Genomic DNA, 21,853 nt, shown 5'->3' on the forward strand with positions numbered 1-21,853 from the left:
CATGTGAAAAGAAATGTCCTCATTTTGTTAAAGTCATATTTCACGGAGCCTGTCAGTATCAACAAAGATTTCTCATGCTAAATGGCGAGCACTACTAGAGTTTTACTACAGACACTGATTTTCTCACACCCCCGATTGGAGTCCCATCCTGTTTTCTTGGCCCCTGGGAGTTGCTCTGAGTGGGAAGGCAGTGGATGGATGCGGCAAGGAAGCTGAAATTGCTGGTGGGACACTGCAGCCACAACAGGTAACCCCCACACCTCCACCCACACCTCCACCCACACACACATGCATTTCCTCAACAATTCTAAAAGTTGGGCAAAAAACATTACGGGGGGAATTTTTAATCACAAATTGCAAAGTTGGCTTACTCCATTATTCCTGTGTTCTAATACTAACACATAGTAATTTATCATTTTCCACACAACTGTCAAGCACAAAAACATGACAACAGAGCATACTTAAGTGGAAAACTACCTTTTTCTTTGTATTGAGCATGCTAAAAAAATCATACAAACACACAGATGGATGTAAGGACACACACACACACACACACACACACACACGCACACACACACAAAAACACAAACACGCACACAGAGCAGACAAAAGTCAATATCAAGGCTGAGCTATTTCTGTAGAGAGCACTATTTAGGAAGTGTGGGCTGGGTGCCAGTATTCTCCTCAGTATCGTCTGGGCTCTCACTGCCTCGCTGTTATACAAACTCACCTCTTTCCTCTCTTACCCACTCCTTACCTTTCCACCCAACCCTTGTTCAATTGTCAGTATTGACACTCTCTCTCTCACACACACACGCACACATACATATAAACGCAAACACACACGCACACACAAGGCTATTTGTTTTTCCACTAGGTCGAACCATAGTGCCAGGTGAAAGCATCTATTGGCAGGATAAATAAAGTGGCTGGTTTGAGATCACAAGGCCCCCCTCTGCCCAGCAAACCTTGAAGTGAGGCGCGGAGCTGAAGTTTCAAACAAAGTGCCCCCTCATTCATTATACATGCAACTGCACTGAAAATCTCCTTCCGCAACACCATCCCTTCTCCTCTCTCCTTCTCTTCAGCTTCCTGCTCTCTCTCTACACATTGTTCCTCAGCCTTTTCTCTCATTTTTTTCTTTTTTTTTAACTTTTCCAGACAGAGCATCCATAAAGAATGAATAAAATTAATGACATCATGAGCTGCACTTTGGAAGAGCCACTGTAGGAAAAAGCCATACATCACGAACCAGAAGGACCGGGGCTTAAAGAAAGTCAAAGGGCGACAGAGAGATAGAAGGGTATGTGTCATATTGCATTTTTTGTGTTTTGTTAAGTTTTTATCACAGGTATACTTTTGGTAGATTTTTTTTTTTCATGTCACAGCAACTACTTCAGCCTGTTTCCACATCTTTCTCCGTCTTTATTTTTCCCCGAGTTTTTTTCAGTCAGCTGATTCATGTAAGCATTGAAGCCTGCCCCTGTGTTGGGGATCTGTTTAACCGACTCAACTATGGTGTGCGAACAGCCCAGATGACAGTTGAAAGGAACCGTGTGGACTTTGGCAGGACACTAGTGGGTGAACCTGTGTGCTCTGTGGAAGAGGGAGAGCACTGAGTATGGATTCTTACCGAGAATTTTTTTTCAGATAGTGTTAACAGCATTTTCAGCAGCGCAGTCCCATTGGAGTTCATCTGCACGGATTTTAAGTTTACAAACCTTGTACAGACATCTATGCCTCAGGGTGAGAAATGGACATTGCATTTGAGACTATTATTCTTTATTAGAGAAAGAAAAATAATATTATTTAAAATTTTGCTACTTAGTGTTGGAAATTTCCAACACTGTTCCGTTATGGGATAAGATCACAAAACAGCCCGAGTTGGTAAAATTGGAGTCCTACTAAAAATACCTGATAGGACTGAGAAGCTTACCAGCAGTATGGATTGGGAGCAGTAGCAGCAGCACAGATTGTGACAGCCGGGTGTAGAAGGAGTTTCAGATGGATGTGAGCTTGTGTGAGGCCAAGGCACAGAGCTACCTCTGTGCGTCTCATTGGACTATGTTGCAGAATGACTCTGCTATGTTGCAGTCGTGACAAAGATAAATTACAGCTACTGGAAAACATTTCTGCATTTTTTTTTTCACACTCTCTCTCTCTTTCTGTCTCTACACCTCTTTTCTATTTTTTTGCCATTGGGTGTAGTCCAAATGTGTGCCACACCAAAGGAGCACGGGAATGGGGTTGGGTGGGGGCTGTGAAAATACATTAGGGGTTGAAAAGTTGCCACTCACGGTTTACAGGTCAACATGCCATCCGATGCCAGGTTTATGATCAAACTCAAACTCAAACTCCCTGAAACCACTAAAAACAATTCCCCATTAACTCTGGATTTATTGTTTGATATATTCATATAATTTCAAATGCAAAGTATACATGGTATTTGATTTGAGGCTGATAGGGTTTCCTTTTTGACATAGTCTAAATCACTGGAGGGCAGCTAAAGTAGGTGTTAAGATGATTTGAGGGGAAGGTAATTAACAATTTAACAAATGTGTTAAACTGTTAAGTTCAAAACATTTGAGCCCTGATGCAGAGACAGCCACCCTGAACAGAACACTTCAATGTTTGGACAGGAAAATACGACTGCCTGCTCCTCTCTAAATGTTTCGCTCTATCTTATCAATTATAGTCCTCGACTCCTTTCACTCCTCCAGCCTTCTTGGCTTCCAGAACTTTCTCCTTGTCTAAATATTTCAGAGAGCAGTATGGTAAGGTGTTTTGGGTGACTCTTTTGGTGGGCTGCAGCTGACGATATGATTGTGTGGTCAGCACTGCTGAGCACAGACCACCCAGCAGGCAGCTGCTGCCATAATGACCAACAGGCCAAGCAGGAAACAGGAAACAGGAAGAGGAAGGCAGGACATCCTGTTCATCTAGATCAGCATGTTAATTGTGACATCACAACAGCATCATTTTCTTGGAACAATCGATCAAATCCAAAATATTAAGTATTTCACTAATTTCCACATTGATATACATGAATATGAAAAAATACACATCACCCTTTCTCTCTTTCTCTCGCTGTCTTCTTTGCGATTTCTCCTTTTTTCTCTCTCGTTCTTTCACTCTTGTCGGTCTGTGCATTTGTCTTTTCAGTTTGCCTTTTCAGCCCTTAACACTGACACTGTTTTCTAGACTGCTCTATCATCCCAGACATCAAATCCAACCCTTTTTTGGGAGCGAGAAGAGAAGAGAAAAAGAAATATGTGCATTTTCATTTGAATATACACCAGCAACAACCTCACAAAACTCAGACAAAAAAAAAACAACAACACAAGAGCACAAACATTCTGATGTGCAAACAGACGGAGACAAGACACAAACTCGAACGCACGCATACACACACACAAACACATACACACACACACACACACACACACACACACAAACACACACACACACACACACACACACAAACACACACATACACACACACACACGCATACACGTACCCGCATACGAACACGCACCTCCCAGACACACAGCGCGTACTGACAGACAAACACACAAAGAAACAGCAAACACAAAGCACGGCACAGCCAGAAGTCTACTTTATGGAGAAATATTCTAAAGTGTGTTTTACAATACAATTAAACATCAAAGGCTGATATATTCCTCTGTGATCTTTAACACCCAAGTGAACAAACCCCATACACCCTCATCCACTTACAGCATACAGAGAAAGTTGCTGAACGTCACTGCTAATTACTAGATAGAGACAGAGGGAGACTTTGCATCATTATGGAAAAAAACCAGGACATATTCAAATATATGCATTCAATCCAACATCAACCATTTAAAATGGAGTTATTTGCTTAAGATTAGTGTCTTCAGGTTATGAAAGTGAGTGACGGTCTGTTGGAGAGACACAGAGTGTTGCTGAGGCAATAAAACAAACGCATAAATAAATAAATAATGAATTTAAAAAATATATACATCCTGACTTGCACGACTGGATAATGGAGATAAATACATTCAACATGAGTCAATAAAAAGACTGTCTGTTGTGTGTCATTAGCCTAAAGTATATCAAAATATAATTTGGAAACTTTGGTAAATGCAAGGCCACCTGCTTTGTGTCATAAGCACACACATTAAATGGGACAAAAATATAAGACTTTTTCATATGATTACGCTTAATTCAAGGAACATTTATTCTCTTAAAAAGTTTGTCCTTGTAAAACCTCTTGATTTTAGGTTTTGAGGTCTACTTAAAATGTATGCATTTTGAATAGATATACATGTCTGCTTCTTCATGGTTTGAGAAATTATATTCTGTGTCTATATGAGGAAAATATGGTTCTCCACAATTGACTTTTATATTACCTCCTTGTTTGAGCCAAAGGGTAAAAAGTCCAATTACAGTACTTCAATATCTACCTCCACATCTTGCCGACCTGCAATCTACAAATGGGTGTTTTACTGATGTTAAACTGAACAAACTGCAAACCCCTTCCAAAATATTTGAAACCATTAGTAGAAAAAAAGACATTAAAGCATAGCAAAGGGGGCTATTAAATTATTTACTTAAATATGAATACTTGTGATGTTTCCGTTACGAATGTTTTCATAGATCTGGCTTTCCATACGGAGAGAATTCTGAAATGTGCCTTTTGCTACAGTATTAAATGGCAATGTGGTGCACTCTGTATATTTCATGCCCCTTTTTAAGATACACACTTGATAACAAACATTTTTACTGCACTCCGAGGCTAATTCCCTCTTCATGGTCATGCTTGTAACAGCCTGGCAGTAAAAGTAACTATTTGCACATTTATGGGAATTATATTAGACATTTATGATTAATGATATATGCAACAGTCCATCCCATGCTGATTATGTGTAACCACTTCATAAAAAAAAAAAAATATGGCAAACCCTGACCATGGTACACAAACGGTCCCTCCCTTCACTTAACTAAAGCTTTACTGAGCCCCTGGTGTACAGCAAAGTGCCCTGACAATCGGCTCAATGCCCTGGCCAATCACAAGGACACGTGACCTGCTAATCCCTCTCTGAGAAGGGTAAGAGTGTGTTGTCACTGTTGGTTTTGTGAATCAGCGCCCAAAATCCCAAATGATTTGTCAAGAGGTAGAGGTCTTAGTGAAAAAGAGAAACAAAAGTAGCACTGGCCCATGTGGGTGTTGGTGCGCGCACATGTGTGTGTGTGTGTGTGACTGAGTGTTTTAAGTGTGTGCACAACTGAAAGACTTGAAGACAGATGACAGACCTTTGTCTCTGAATGTGTGTGCCTGCATTCGCCTGCGACTGCATATGTGCATGCATGCATGCATGTGCGTTTGCGCAGGGTCCCTGAGATTACAGTGCTTGGCTGACAGAGTCCTCTGTGTGTAATCATGGGTACACATGCGAGCGCTCACCTTCCTCTGAGCGGATTAACCGAACACTAAATCCCAAGAGAGCAACAGGCCAGACAGGCCTCTCAAGACAACTTCATTGACACTGGCCAAAACTGTTAAGTGATGTGTAAAATCTTTTTATAGAGTAAGATCTTTTTACAGACCACAAAAAAGGTGATCTTATTTAGCAGCTAATTTTTACAAACTAAAGATTTAAAAAGTAATGTGGAACAATGGACTTGCAATCCATTAGGAATTCAAAAGTGTAGATCAATCATTTTCTATTCATTTTGACAGCATATCATTTTCTCAAAAAAGGAAAACAATGACATGCAATCAAATTCAAGTTATTCATAAAACGGGCGAATGCTTTCTTCGTAAAATGTATTCCTTCCTTTAAATTCTGATTATCAAATGCATTTAAAATGTGATAATGCTCGAATGTTTTTTTTTATTTTGTGAGATTAGAATGTCAGTTTTTTCAATAAAAGAATCTTCAACTTTTTCCAATATAATTATGAAACACACTTTTTAGTTCAAAAGTGACAGAATTTTCTCTTTTGAATTTAACTGAAGGTACAACAAAAATGAACAGATAAGAGTGCGGGTGCACATTTATGTTCATATCTGCAGAGTGGATTAAATGCACACACGTCGCTAAATTAAAGAATTCGTGCTGTGGCACTTTTCAAATAAATATTCCGACATATTGCATTTGGATATTTCATCATACTGCCCGACATCTTTACTTTAATTATTAGGAATGGAAATTTTGGTTTAGTTTTAAACCAACTGTATGTGAATTTTAGCGGTGGGGGGGATTACGGTGTCATCGTCTCACTTCAACAGGTTCAAGTGAACAAAAGAGACGATCTAGCACTGATCTAATAAATAAATCATTTCATCAGGAGTGAAGTACATTCGCATCACCCTAGTCACAAATTTCCGGAGAAGAAATGATGTGACGGCAAGAAAGTGCCTAAATCTTCTCGCACACTGATTCACAGACAGGATCATCATTGTGTCTCGGGGTCATCTTGAGCTGACAGTTTCTATAAAGATAATTTATTATCAGTGTTTAAAATTACATTTTTACAAGTGCACTTTTATTAAATGACTCTTGGTCTAATCTATACAAAAAGCAACGGTTATGAATCATCACTTCCCTAATGTTAAAATTATGTGCGGTGGGTTTTTCCCACACTGCAATAATTCAACATGTGATAATTTACTTTAAAACTTTTTAATATTTTACATTTTCTTTTACAAGTTTCAAAATATCTAATATGGCTATTTAACTCATATATGACCAATATTGAAGGTGATATAAACTGGGGACTGTAACATTTATAAAGTCCAACTTTTAAATGTTGTCCCATTAAGTGGAAAAGTAAAACATTGTATTTTTTAAGGGGAGAAGGGGGCAGCCTAAGTGACTGTGAGTTAGGACTGTGCGCTGCATGTGGACATGATAAAGCTGCATTGGGTCGACCCAGCATTAGCACTGACTAAAACATGACACAAGACCTTGTCCCCCTTAATAGACCATAAATAGCCCCTTGATGTCAGCGTGTAGACTAATTGTGTGACATCGTTGTCACAGGCAGGAGCCGACGGGGGTCAGAAAAAAAAAATCAATAGACCCAGCTACTTTACTTAGTTGAAGGAGGCAGCCGCGTCAAAACAAGACCCCGAAGTCCCCCCCCCCTTGAAAGGTAAGAAAAAATACAAAGCACAAACTTGTGACCCCCCCCCCTCCACCACCACCACCCACCATCTCCTGCGCGTCCGAGCGCGGTACTTACTTTATGTTCGCCTGAAATCATCCAGCTGGGTGTGCGCGGCACGGTTGCGTTGCGTTGCTGTGCTGTGCGGTGCGGTGCTGTGCGGTGCGAGCGGTCCGCCGGTCGTTTTGGGGTCCTGCCGACTGACAGGGATGCGTGGCCGAGGACGGACTTCGCCGAGACGCACTTAAAATCCAGGAGCGTAACTTGGCGGAGTACGTCGCGGGGTGGGAAAAAAGTAACCTACAGTATGTGGTTGGAGTCTCTATAATGTCATCGAGAACTAAAGTCTCTCTCTCTCCCTCTCTCTCTCTCTCTCTCTCTCTCTCTCTCTCTCCCTCTCTTTCTCTCTCTCCCTCTCTCACTGCTCAGAAGGCAGGACGCTCGCACTGCCTCTCATCGAGGTGTAGGTGGAGCGGAGAGCCGGTAGCACGGCGCGTTGCTGCGCTTTGCGGCGCGGTGCGGTGAGGTGCGGAGCCGGCCGGTGGAAGTGGGCGCGGGTTTGTATTGCAGGACGTCTGGGTGCTTAATGATTTCGAAAAGGCAGTTTTCTCTTCCTTCCCACAATCCTACCCGAGTCTTTCCATAAACCCTTCTCCTCTCTTGGCGCAAGGAGAAATAATCGATTTTTTTTTTTTGCCTCCTCTCCCTCTCTCCCTCTCTCGCTCTCTCTTCTCTATCTCTCTCTTTTTACTTCTGAAAGGGGGCGGGCTCACATTTCCTAACTCCACTTTAATGAAAGAGGAACGGCTCTTAATGCTCTATTATCGCGCCAGCCCCGATGAAGTGGACGCACAATTAACTGCTCAGAGAGGACTACTCCAGGAAGATGATGGGGAATATGTACTTTAACTAATGAACCAACGGGGAGCATGCTAAGCATCAGCTGCTGACTTCTGCTTCCCCCTCCTTCTCCTTTCTTTCTTCAAACAGCTAAATCTGAGTTCGGACCAAAGTTTTGTTTTCTTTTCTTTTTCCACTCGCAGTTTGTTTCCTTGTAGTCGCCCCATAATAAGTAAAAACTTTAGTCAGTCTGAAACTGACAAGGTACTTTGAACTATTTGGTCGCCCCCCTTAAAAGAGCTAGGATTGTCTTTTTAATAAAGGCAGCACGCTCACAGAGAAAAAAAAGAGAAGTTATGAAGTTGAAATTAAGAAAGAAAAGCTGCTCCCTTTGCGCACATATTATAGCCGGCCACATTCCCACAAATTTATTTCCTCCTCTTCTGCACTCTCCATTCTCAGCCATTCCAAACTTTCCACCTCCCGCATGCTGCCAATCATTATCTTAGAAACCAGCTATCTTCAGCTGATAAGCTGTGACATAGACAGTAAGCACGGGGGAATTACCAAGCCTTATCCATCCAACCAAATGATTTCAAAACATCCACTCTATTAGTGTGAAGATAACAATTAAAACAGCAAGTTTGTCACTCCAGATAAGACCCAGACAGGCATCGCAATGGCTTTATGTGCTGAGATGTATCCCAGATAGACCTTGTAATACTGCAGCTCTATTATACTAATATTATATGGCTGATTACCAGTTTAAAAGATTCTGAAGAGTTAGTCTTGAATAGACCCGACGCCATCAGCTCTGTTTCTCGAGTGTTTATCAGTCCACTCTCGTGTAACTAAATGTTACACTATTGTATTTTTCAGGCTGTTTTCATAAAATTACCAAGTAAATAATAGCCTTAATTAATGTATTGATGTCTATGTCAGGTCATCCTCTTTCTAGACCTTTTTAAATTTTACATTTTCCTCAAAAGGTACAATTATATTACCAAAAAAATAATTCTGTACATATGGCATATCCATTGACACCGGCTCTAATGTGTTTAAGTATTAGAACTACTACAAACTACCGACTGCTTTTCTTACTGGATTACCGAGCCGACTGCCCGTGTAGTGTAAATGGACACTTTGCAGTGTCCTTATCTTTTATTCCTTTGACATTCACCTGCCAAGCATAAGGTAAGTTGTATAGAGTCAGTCAGACCCTCAGTCAATCAGCATGCCAAGGAAGGAAATTGGGGGATACAAAATCAGTTAATGAATAAATCAAGCTTGCTAATCTGCCTGACGGGTGAACATAACATTTTGTAACTGAACCCTCTGGTGTCTTATGACTCGGGATACCACCTTCACATCACCTGACCCTTTAATCTTTAATAGCATTTCCTCTGGCCCCCGAGCCTTCGTATTAATCAATAAGATGCAGTCTATTGCCCACAGAAGGTTCATCAATTTAAAATAACAGATATCAATGGCATTAGGTATAAGATGATCTCTGCAGATTACAGTGCACTGAATTAAATCAGTCAAACGGGCACCTATGTAATCACACATACCACTTTCAGTTCCCCTTCATCGGCTGTCCTAAAGTGATGGTTCTCAACGCTTGAGGTTGTCTGTGTCTGGCACCTGGAAGGAGTAATGACAATGAGGAGCAATATATTTCAATGGTGAAAAATCATTAAACGCAACAAACACTCACGCATGCATGTTCAAAAATTGTTCTGACTTGTCTACACGGATTCATGGTTGAAAACATCCTAACAGGGTCATTCTGTGCTACCACAATTTATGCAAAGTTGGGAAGACCTGCTGCCTATTTTGTTCTATAGAGTGTCAGCCAAATCTAAATATTGCTGACAGGTACTGCAAAATTATTATTACACTGTATTGTGTCACTGTAGATGATCCTTTTTTTATCTTGATGAGTTAAGACAATAGGTGTGTTGTAGGTTAATTGATTTTAAGATTGTGAAATTAGCTCTTTCCTTCAACCCAAGTAATTACTTAATTTCATTTCTTCACTACAATCCTTTTTTATTTTGAGGTGGTGATTATAAGATCAAGTAGAGTTGAGAGAGTTGCATTAAAGACCTCTAAAGAAATCAAAATCAAAAGTTTGCCCAAACAATTATGTAATTTGAAGAATATCACAGTGTGTATAAACACACTTAAGTCTTTTTGGCCCACGCAGTTTTGTGAGGTTTGGCATCTGCTGCATATAAAAAGTGAGGGGAAATTACACTTGGATATTAAGACAAACACAAAAGTGTGGTTTGCAGATACTGATCTTGCTTGGATTGTTACTTAAGTTTCTTCATGCAGTCACATAGCCTGCAAGACACACACACACACACACACACACACACACACACACACACACACACACACACACATACACATACACATACACATACACACACGTATGTACGTGTGCATGCTTTCAGAACAGCTGGCTTAAAAATGAGACCGTTTTTTTGTAAGAGAGGCGGAAAGAAAGGAATGCTTCTCTCAAGAAAAAGATAAATAAAAACACATTTCTAGCGCAAACAAGAACAGCCCCGGCTCACTGCAATCTGTTGTCGATCATGCTCACGTGAAAACACAATCTGCCTGTCACAGTAGATGATGTTAAGCACCCTGCTCACTGCTCCTGAGAATTAGCCAGCTATTACAGAAGCACTACAAGACAAAGTGTTTGCCGTCAAATACGTCTAAAGATTTGTAACAGCTTCATCTGAGTTTCACTGTGGGTCTTCCCATAGCCTCTCTTGCCTGACTTTTTTAAGTGAATGCATACTATCCCAATTTTTATTTGTGAAAATGTCTTCCGCAGAAATCATTAAAAATATCATGTGTCCTTATATTCTGTGGCAGAGGTATTTTTTGCAAATGCAATATATTATTAAAAGTCAAAATGAAGACATAACTGAAACAAATTGTGCAGGCTATCATTACTAAATTAGAACAAGATGACATCAAGTAGTTAATATAATAGGTCAATATATTTAATTAGACAAAGATGTGCACAGCAGGTGCCTGCACGAGTATAATATTAGGTATTAAGTTTGAGTGTCATTTCACAATATTTTTTTTTGGCCACAATAAAGAACACATTTACATCCCCTAAATTTACTTTGTGTGAAATGTATATATCCATATCATAAGTGACAGAAAATCTGCTTTTGTGTTTTTTTTTTTGGGTTACATGTCCCTGTAACGGGAGTCATGTCACATTCCAAATGAGAAATTATCCGCTGCAGATCTCTGTTTGGTCTTTGTATGAATCTTCCAGAGCAGTGTATTACACGTGAAGTTGAGCTTCTTAGTAATGACATTCAGAATGAAACTGAAGGTAATATCATCAGTAATTTCGGCATACATTGCATTGCATTGGATTGAATTGTAAAATATATTTTGGCACGCAAAGGTGAGAGAAAATTGCTTTTAATTTAATAGGAGTATGATGTCATATTATAGAAATCAGAAATAATCCATCCATCCATCTTCTGCTGCTTATCCTCAGGATCGCAGGGGATGCTGGAGTCTATCCTAGCTCTGTCATCGGGCAAGAGGCGGGGTACACCCTCGACTGGTCACCTGTCAATTGCAGGGCCACATACAAAGACGGACAACATTTACTCACTCACTCTTTAAGGGCAAATTTGACTTATATCCTAATTTAAATTCCTAATTGTGGGAAGCATTCATCATACCACATTAAGAATGCAATATCCTCTAAATACTTTTGAACCATGGATCTGATGGTTCAAAAATATGCTTTTGCCTTTCATTTACATTCTGCTATAAGTGTGACAATAATGAACCAGATTTTTTTTTTTTTTTGTATGAATGGTAAGTGCAGGAACACTGAGGAAAAAAAAAGTTATGGCTAGTTATCAGTAAATGTACTGTTCCATTAAGGTATGACTCACTTCTCAGTGAAACTAAAAAGAGCTTTAATTTCAATAGAACAGTATGTCTGTGTCGTTTGGAGCCATTAACTCTGTCCTACAAAGATGACAGTAGTTCCAAAGTATTTCAAATGTATGCTGGTCCTCATAGATCTATTTCAGAGCAGAACCCTGATCCCAATACCCAATAAAATCAGGTCAGGACTGGAAGAGTGCAATACCCTTATTCAACCCCTTACTGAGCAGTGCTCAATATGAGACCGGTACTGGTACTGGTGATTTGCATGTGTCGTGTTTAACCAACAGTTTGCTGTCTGTACACCTTGTATGCATTATGGATGAGGCACAAGCTGAACAACAAGCTCTGCTTTTGTTCTGCTCGATGCTCCAGTTACATCATAGGAAAAGCCCCATGGTCCTGTGACTGCGCTGCATTGGCTAAGATACAGAGCTATCAGCTGAGCTGTTGACTGTACCTGTTGCTTCTCATGTTAGTAATGACATTTGACTTTTGAATGGAAAACATTGAACTCAAATATTCATTACACATGGATGTTTATTTGTAATATAAGTTCCAATGCAATTAGTAAGACATTTAACAAAGAATAAGTTTTTTAAAAATGATGATATATATATATATATATATATATATATATATAATGATATATGATTTTCCTAAGTATGTATAATGTGTATTTTGTAATAAGAAAAGAGGACAGAATTGACTGATATCTGCAATCTGCACAATGACTGATTTTATAATCCCATTACTTTTTTCTCCCTCCGAATTTATCTGCCATCACAACCCTTCCTCATATAGAAATGTGCAAGGTCTTCTAAGAGGTGCATTTGGACTCTGTGAACTGTGTAATTGACTGTGCTGCCTGCAGGGGAGCTCTGTTTCATTCTCAGCCGCCTGAATGGGTTAAACTGGAGGCATTGCTGTACAAAATTCAGCCAGTCAGTTTTATCCCCTCATAAATGTAATTTGGTTGACAGCATAGTACCATCAATTCTGTGGAAAGGTCAAAACATTTACAGAATATTATTTTTTTTACAGAATCCAAATATTTCTTGTTAATTTCACAGCATTTCTTTATCTATAGACATGCAAGCAATATGTTTTGTTCTTATATCATTGGTTCAAAGTTCTCTTTGTTTCAAACGAGATTGCTTCATGTTAGGGTGAAAATGGAATTTACTTTCTGCTAATGATTTTTCCTCCTTTTGAATAGTTGGAAAGTAATTCCCTGTTAACTGCTCCAACACAGGCACAGTTATTTCATTGTTCTAGCTGCCCTTTCTCTAATTGTGCCCATAAAGGCAAGATGCCAATGATTCTTTTTGTTATTTGTTCTCACCGGCATGCCCTGAAATGGTTCAAAAGCTATACATGAAAAAAAATGCAGCAATAGATATTTCTCATGTCTAAGAAAGTGATACTGCAAACATATGTAATTGTTATGAGTTACAACTGACATAATATATTGCAAAATCAAAATAAGCCAAAATATTTTGGAATTTGGTTTGTTACTGCAGATAGATTGACTATCTTAAGCTGCAATTATTTGTTAAATTATGTAAAACACCCTGTCTTTGATATAATTCATTTTATTCAATTCATTGTCATTGATCATTTTTCATTTTTTGTTCTTATGTTCTTTTTTTCATGGTCTACAAGTTCAGAAAACACAATTGTTACTTCCTCTTTTGATTTGTTTTGATTGATCAAACTATAGGATTTTAAACTGTATTTCATAATACATTCACATTACTGTAAATATCCCTGCAGCCATTATTTCCTCCATTCCCACAGTAACAATTACATAGCAGAAGTCCTCCTGCAGCTGTTGTCCTTAGCCAATTCCTTTAAAATTAAAGATCACTCAGCATGGCCATGCAACTTGTTCCACACTCTCCACAAGCAGCTGATAGCATCTGACTGTGAACAGAAGAATATAATATATCTGAATGAGGCCTTGTGACCAGTGATATAGGCCTGCTTTACACACTTGATCGCAGCAAATGAACGGCACCGTCTACAGCTTTGTGCCTCCAGGATCACCCCCAACTCATTCTTATTCAGACATGATCAGAGGGGAGGCAGGCAGCTGAGATTAGCTCCAGATCAAAAGAGCTGCCTCGTGCCAGCACTCATGTTTTGTAGATTTAGGCGGCCCCTGCATACAGGCGTTGTATAGTGGCACTGTAGCGTCTTATTGTTTTATGGACTCAGAAGAGCTGGGGGTGTCATTGGAAAGGGAGTTTTCATATAAGGAGGTCTCACACCAGATGGAAATGTTCAAAAAGTAACTTAGTACATCACTACTGTAAGCTATTATTCTATTGACCATGCCACCGAAAATACAACTGCTTCCATAAAGGAAATCGATCCAGGTTCGGTGGCATTTTGCTTTAAAATATGTAAAGTACATTCCGTAATAAAATCTACTGTACATTCACTAACAACCACAGTCAAATTTGAGGTATTGACAAAAAAACAAAAACAAAACAAACAGAAATAAAACAGTGATTTAAATCTAAGCTGTATCTTAATCCCCCTTTTGTATTTACAGAGGTCAAAACATAGAACAGCATATCTGCATCAAATACCTTCCGACTAGAAGGAAACAAGCTCCAACAAGCATGAACAGCTGTGCCTTTGAAGGCTCACTTAAGTAATTTTCAGTTTTTATTCAGGTTAGGGCATCAAAATATATTCTATTGTCAGATTGCCAATGAAAATAAACAACCCTTAGCAACCTCTACAGTATTAATGCATTGCAACAATGCAGTGGCATTGTAGAGATAATATGACAGGATGAGGTAAGTTTCAAAGGCGCAGAGGCAAATGTGCAAGAACACTCACCTCCCTACAGAGAAAGAAAACAACAGAGTTCCTCAACTCTGCTGACCATCAAAGTGATGGAATTGAGGGACAGAAAAGCTAATAAGTGAAGACTGAGCAGTTATTGTAACCTGGGTCAATATTTCTCAGGTCCTGTCTGTTTAGATTAACAATGAGAGGACAACAGCTCTCTGACTTGGATGCAGGTGTGAAAGGTTGCATAACTTGCAAAATTTAATGACGTACAATTGAAATATAAGATGCACTCTTCCAATTTGCCTTTTCTATTTATTTGGATATGATTAATTTATTTTTAGTATGTGATGCTCTCTTTTAATTTCCATGTGTCTAGTCTATGATCTGAAGGTGCCACCCTGTTGTCTTTAGGAATGAGTGTGTAGATAAGTATCAAAGCATAAAATGGAAAAACCAGGGCATTCAATCAATATAAATGAATAAGTATGAATTCTTCACCATTCATTCAAATCAAGTATTTTCTTGGGAATAAAGAGAGGAGTTTTTTTCTTAGAGGATAAATGCCCTGCTGTAGAAACCATTTACTTTCATTTTGCCTCCTGCAAAACCACAGGGTTAGGAATAAATCTTCTCCTGTTCATTTTATGCCAAAGGTATCTCATTTGTCTTAACGGTTTGCCACTATGTCTGAACTGAAAGACCAAACCTTGACACATATTGTTATTGAAGTGTGTATTTACCACCTTAAGTTGCTACCTTAAGGAAATGAGTCATTTTTAAACCAAACAGCATTCTGAAGCTATGCACTTTCCCCTCACCAGTGATTCCAGAGTGTGCAGTGAAATGTTGTAAGCAATTATCTTTAAAAGAACCAATAAGCCAAAGTGACTGTGAAGAATTTGAAACAGAAGAACAACATTATTAAGTTCTACTTTAGCGCCTCCAACCATTTGTCCTGCTTTGGAGGAATAAAAATGATGAGTTCTAAAACTATCACACACACACACACACACACACACACACAGACACAGACACACGGTTCCAGGTGTCTACATCAGCCATTCCCCAAGTTCTCCACAGAGATGATTGGCAACAGCTGGGATATGACTGCTCTTGCAGCAGCAGAGCTTCTCTGGTGTCTCTCAGCTTTGTCAAGTGCAAGGAAAACTTTAAGTAAACATCAATTAAATGTATCTTTCGGCTTTTTCACGCTGGTACAGCAATTTCATTAATGGGCTCTATGACAAAGAAATCATTCACTAAATCCAAGAAGGATATAATAAATCCATTAGGAAACAGCCCCTAAAAATAAATCTCCCAAAGGTTAGGAGGCTCAAATATCAAAATGATGGCCTAATCTATTTTACATATCATGACCAACCAAACCCAGCGCCATTTTAAATTTGGGAGATTGGAAAAAAGAAAACAAGGGAATAGTTGTGCTGAGAAAACTCACCCGTGCCGTATTTTCTGCTTCCCCAGGAAGTTACACCCTACAGCACCAGCTGAGGATCATCATTTGCAGTTCACAAAATTTAAATTTAAACAGAAAACAATTATATAAACACAACCTGCATGATTTCAATGTCCAGCATATTGTAAAGCCAGACCAGCTGGCTTTGAGAAAAAAAACAAACCCTGGTTTGGGTTGTGTTTGCCCCTGTTGTCTATCTGTATCTGAAACCAGGTAGTTCTTTGCAACCACCCCCAACAGCCTCCAGCCCTACCCCTGTCCCAGCTTAATCCACCTGCCCCTGTCAATCCAAAGTAAATTTAGCCCACTGAAGTATCATTGGCACTCCCATACATAAGCAAGCAAACACATCCCAGACCTTTGTCAGCAATGGCATATACTTCATAGCTGAACCAGGATTACTGCCCCAGCAAGAATGCTGCCCTGTTCAGAGTGGCATTTGTGATGCCATTTTTGATGCTATTTCGAAATAGAGCTGTTACACGGGCAGTCATATACCCACACTTTGAACCTAACACTACTTTCCTCACCTATTTGTAGACGTTTGAAAAAGGACCTATGGTGTGCTACATTTGGATGTACTTAGTCATTGAAATCAAACATGATGCCAGACTTATTAATGCATTATTTATTTATATTCAGTGACGATGAATAACATCACGACGGTAGTGTTTTTTTAAATATACACTCTGCTTAGACAGCATACGGATACTCCTTTTATAGCTGACATCAGTTAAAGCAGTGTGAATCAAAAATAAATGATCTGAGAGAAGAGATTAGCCGTTATTGATTGTATCTTGTTTAATGTGAAAATACCAGGTGCAATGGGATACACCTATAATTTGGTAATTACAAGCTCATTTTACCAAGTATATCTATTACTGAAATCCACCCACAGTAGTTTGCCTCAAAGAGTTACAGTCAAGAAACAGCCGTAGTCCCCACAACCCATCCCCCCACATAAACAGCTGATACAAATCTCACCTCTCCAACAGACTTTTCCAACAGAAAAGTTATGACTTTCCTTAAGCTGCTGCAGCCTGACAATAATTCATTTCTCAATTCTAATGATATTCAGTATAATGTAAGTATCAACAAGCTTAACAAGCCCAATATTCCCTGTGACATGTTTCTGATTAGCAGAGCTTTGTGGGGGCGGCAGAGGGGTAATTGTATTTTTATCAAGCATTTTCCAGCCAGGGGTCTTATACCTGCTGCCAAAATCAAATGATGATAATGGCAATGAATGATCTCCAGAAATTACTGTCTTATAAATGCCTCTTAAATCAGGTAATTTGTAAAAATGGAGATTGATGATATAAAGGAAACATGATGGGAAAACAGATTTTTCCTCAGAATACATCCAGAGGAGGAAATCCACCGCAAGAGAGGATAAAACAGTTGTGTCCCCTTGATGATTCTTATTCACACTCCTCTGACAGCAAAATATGTTTTGTATTGATCTGGTTGTATTGTTTACATGTTTCTGGGCACAGGTAGTCAAGTAATCTGATTATTTCTGGTCATTTCTGTCACCATGACTCCCTGTGCCCCTATACATTTAGGGATCTGTATCTGGCCATTCTGATATTTGAATGACCTAATGGACATGAATTTAGTAATCTTCTAGGGTGGGGCTGGGTTGTGATGGGATGATGGATAACAGGGGAATTTAATTCAGTTATGATGGTTCTAGATGGCTGAGTGATTCAGTATGGAAGTAACTTTCATATGGTTGCTGTACCTACAATGGTGGAATTGATATTTAACAATTTCATATGTATACTTTTTTTACATATCTCCTTATAGAACCTACATTATAAATTCCAGGTGAAACTTGGGGACAACCAAAGAGAATGTGAATTGATTAATGATTGCACAGAATTCTGTACATGTTGTTTAAAAATACTATGAAGAAAATGTTATCTAAAAAAAACAAACAAAAAAAACATTGTGAAGCATTCTCTGATACTAATCAGCAACTCAGCGCTAAACACAGTAAAGTCATGCTGTGGTGCCAAGTGCAGAATCAGGTTTTTCAAGGTTCTTCAGAACTAACTGCTGAACCTATTTTGTTTTTTTTGCAGAATACAATCATAAATTAAAGAAAGATTACTGTCCCCTGTTTTGAGGTTCATATTTTAACATTCTCATGATTTACTAAACTCCTAACAAACTTGTGTATGTCTCTCCTATATTACTAATACCTTGTAATACTATCTGGCACTAACAGCAAGATGAAAATTTCATTCATTCTATGTTTACAGAAACTCATACAGACTCCCCAAGATAACTGATGAACTATGTATTTTATAGAAACAAACTATTATACCATCAGCTACAGACACTGAATATAATTTCCAGTTGTTTTGGGGGAAATTTTGTTTTATACTCTGGCATTCAAAAGATGTGGCCTACCTGGCCTACCAAAGTTATAATCATATGTGCCTACATATATACAGTATATATGCACTCATGTATGTGTGTATGAATATTTACAACTGTATTTGTATGTCATTTTCAAATTATTTGCACACACACATCCACACACACACACACACACCCACACCCACACACACACACACACACACACACACACATACACACACACACACACACACACACACACACACACGGTTCCAGTTGTCAGCCATTCCCCATAAAACTTGTATTTTTTATCATTTGTAAATTTGCAATCTTTTTAGTTTAGTACGACATATTTAGCCTACTTAGGACTGCATAGCGTGAGCTGACTTCTGTGTGTGTCTGCCCAGCCCACTGCTCTGCACAAGGTTGCTCTATGTGTTCAGCATCCGAGAATGACGGGAGGCCATGGCACACAATCACAACTAAGCACATACCTTCCTGCCCCACAGGCCCAGCAATCCAGACACAAACTGGGGAGGTGTATGTTTATCGAGTGTCTCAGAGTAAGACTGATGATTTAAGACTGCTGCTCAGGTACGTTAAATTGTCCTCTTCACCACCAATCATTTCCCATAGATTTGATATGTTGAATTTGAATCAGCTCTCCAAATCTGATATTCTTCATAAACACTGACCAAGGCCTCAATCTAACCTGGACCGCTGTAGATGGTTGACCAAGCTGTTTCTCTGGAGATCTATCCTGATGAGCTGTGTTGGTTTTATGAGAGGCCTGCTGTGACAGAATCTGATAAAACACAGCAAGAAGAGGGTTAGAAAGATTTAGAGTACCAGAGAGAAAGATTGAGAGGAAAGGAGACAGAGAATTGAGAGTACATGAGAGGGAGAGAGTGGGTACGCACCTCAATCCAAAAACAATATTTTGACTGAAACCATACCCTCTCCATCTGGCTCTTTTGAGGGGTGGATTATGACTGGTGCCATGGCTAACTCTTTATCCCACACTGTTCAGCCTCTAAGTGCAGCCTGACATTTTTCTTAAAAGGACAATGTGACTAGTATCAGGCATATATACTATGCATGACTTAAATTTAAAAAAAAAAGTCAATTCAATGTATGTTTTCTACTTCTGAAATCCAATATTTAATGTAAATGATAATTCCTGGCCGGATACACGGATGACCGAAATGATGGTATGTGTGCATTTACTATTAATTAAGCCAAATAAAAGCGGAAAGAAATATTTTAGTTAGAGCATGAAATATTTTAGTTGTAGTTAGTTTGGAAATATGCATTTTTTTTCCACATTTCGTAAAATAGAAGCACTCTTTTAAGACCTTTGGGAATTGTATCTTTCTTAATGCTACCCTGTCTCAGCTCGTGAAACTTGAATGTCAGTTTCCGTTGTATGTACACACACATACACACGCACCCAAGCACAGACACACACACACCTGCTAACACATGCATACGTGCTCACACACACACATACACACACACACGCACTAGTGATGTGTGTATACGATTATGTATGTGTGTTTATACATGTAGCCTATATGCACAACCTTAACAATCCTTTATTACATCAAACATTGCCCCTTCCAAATGATATTTTCTCTGCCTCCTGGTCTGTTCCGCATTTTTTCTTTACAGATAAACAAAAAGCATTTCCAGGTGGCCATGGTAACAGAGTGAAGCACTTACCCTTGCACTCATTGCTCTGTGTTCATGTTAACTTGCAAGCTCCCTCATGTTTCTGTATCCATGTTTCCAGGGTGCTGAGAGCAAATTGCTATGAAGAGCTCTTTTCTTGTGACCGCAGCAAGTCCTCTGTTTATTTACCATGACAAAATATACCAATAAAGCATGTACAAAATGGTGCTTTCAGAACTTTCAAAGTAGTCTTTGTGATACTATAATTCCCTCTTTTTCTCCTATTCTTTCTCACCATTGTTTCTCTCAAATGGTGATCCTAAATGGCTCAAGGCACCATCTTTAAATTGATGGGCAATCCAATTGAATGTTCAGCCACATATCTGCAATTTAAGAAAATGTCAAAGATATTAACAAAGAATAATAAAGGGCAAAAATAGCGTGACTTTTTAATTAGCCACATCTCATAAGCTGTGTCAAGTAGATTGGGCCAAAGTCACAATATCAGTAATACATACTGGATTAATATTCATGCTTTTAATCAATGATGTTAGAAACAGTGCAGCCACATCACTCAATTAAATCTCAATCCTTTAACTCTTATTTTCATCCCATTTTGCTCTTGGACCATTTTCCCCCACCTATTAAACCTCCATGACAGATATTTTGATTTGAAAGTAAATAGGAAGGGAAGCAGTGATGAACTTGGGATGCCATTTGAGCCCAACTTAACGATATTACACACTTTAATCAGTGAGGCCATAATAACTCAGTAAATGTTCCTGACTTCCTTTGAAAGCATGCCAGGCAAGAAATTGCTTATTAGTGTATATTTCATAGTCAAGCTATACATAGTATCAATGCGTAATATGTTGATCTTCAGCTTGTTGAAACAGGGCATTACATACTCGACTATTACTAGATGTCTTTGTCACATCAAATTAATTAAATGTGGCGACAGAAAGTAACTTCACACCGGGAGTTCTTCAATTTTGATGAAAGCATGAATTATATATTGAACTTGAGGATAATGCAAAAGTGATAAGGAGTAAATATCTACACCATTAATATTTTATTATTTACTCTTTCATGCTCTACTCAGTATTTTTATGATTAACAATGCAAAGCAACAATGAACAGTTGAAGTCTCTGTAGCTTCTTCACGGGGACACTGGGACAAACATTTCTCTGTTTCAATGCTCTTTTTATTTTTCAAAATTTTCATTATTCATTGACTAGCGCGTGTTGGTAAGTTGAGCTATAAGCCATGTTAGAGAGTGAATGGGCTGACAGAATACCTCCTGAAACAAAACATCAGCTTGGCTCTGTTAAAATTCAGTCATTTGCATAGTTTCAAAAGTAACAAGCCCTTGTATCACATGAGAACTGAGAAGCAAACTTTCAAGTAGGAAATTCCTTTGGTGAGGCCATCATGAGGGTGAATTTCTGGTCTGTGAGCAGAAAGGGTGGTCAAGAAAAACACCTTTCTTGTGACAGAGTATATCTGCACCTTAAGCATCCGGAGTGGTTAGGCTTCGCTCAACATTAACTAAACACTTGCAGTTTAAACTCACTCTGACATGTCTATGCTCACT

The 21,853-nt window shown here is 38.9% G+C and overlaps 1 protein-coding gene across 11 annotated transcripts in view; it reads right to left on the reverse strand.

Moving 5' to 3' along the window:
* Positions 1–16,421, reverse strand: part of mef2cb (myocyte enhancer factor 2cb) — a 67,465-nt gene extending 51,044 nt beyond the window's left edge. For 10 of the 11 annotated variants that reach the window (XM_086173497.1, XM_086173493.1, XM_086173492.1 and 7 more), the window contains exons 1-2: positions 16,203–16,421; positions 9,565–9,637 (exon numbers count right to left, since the gene is read on the reverse strand). The gene's annotated coding sequence lies outside the window, so the exon portion shown is untranslated. Of the gene's footprint in view, positions 1–7,231; positions 7,848–9,564; positions 9,638–16,202 lie in introns of those variants that run through there. The other variant, XM_086173487.1, reaches the window with a different exon arrangement.
* Between the last annotated feature and the right edge of the window lie 5,432 nt (positions 16,422–21,853).

The sequence above is a fragment of the Fistularia commersonii genome, chromosome 26 (genome assembly GCF_037954325.1).
Source record: "Fistularia commersonii isolate RoL2024-O1a breed Wild chromosome 26, RoL_Fcom_v1.0, whole genome shotgun sequence".
Lineage (NCBI taxonomy): Eukaryota > Metazoa > Chordata > Actinopteri > Syngnathiformes > Fistulariidae > Fistularia > Fistularia commersonii.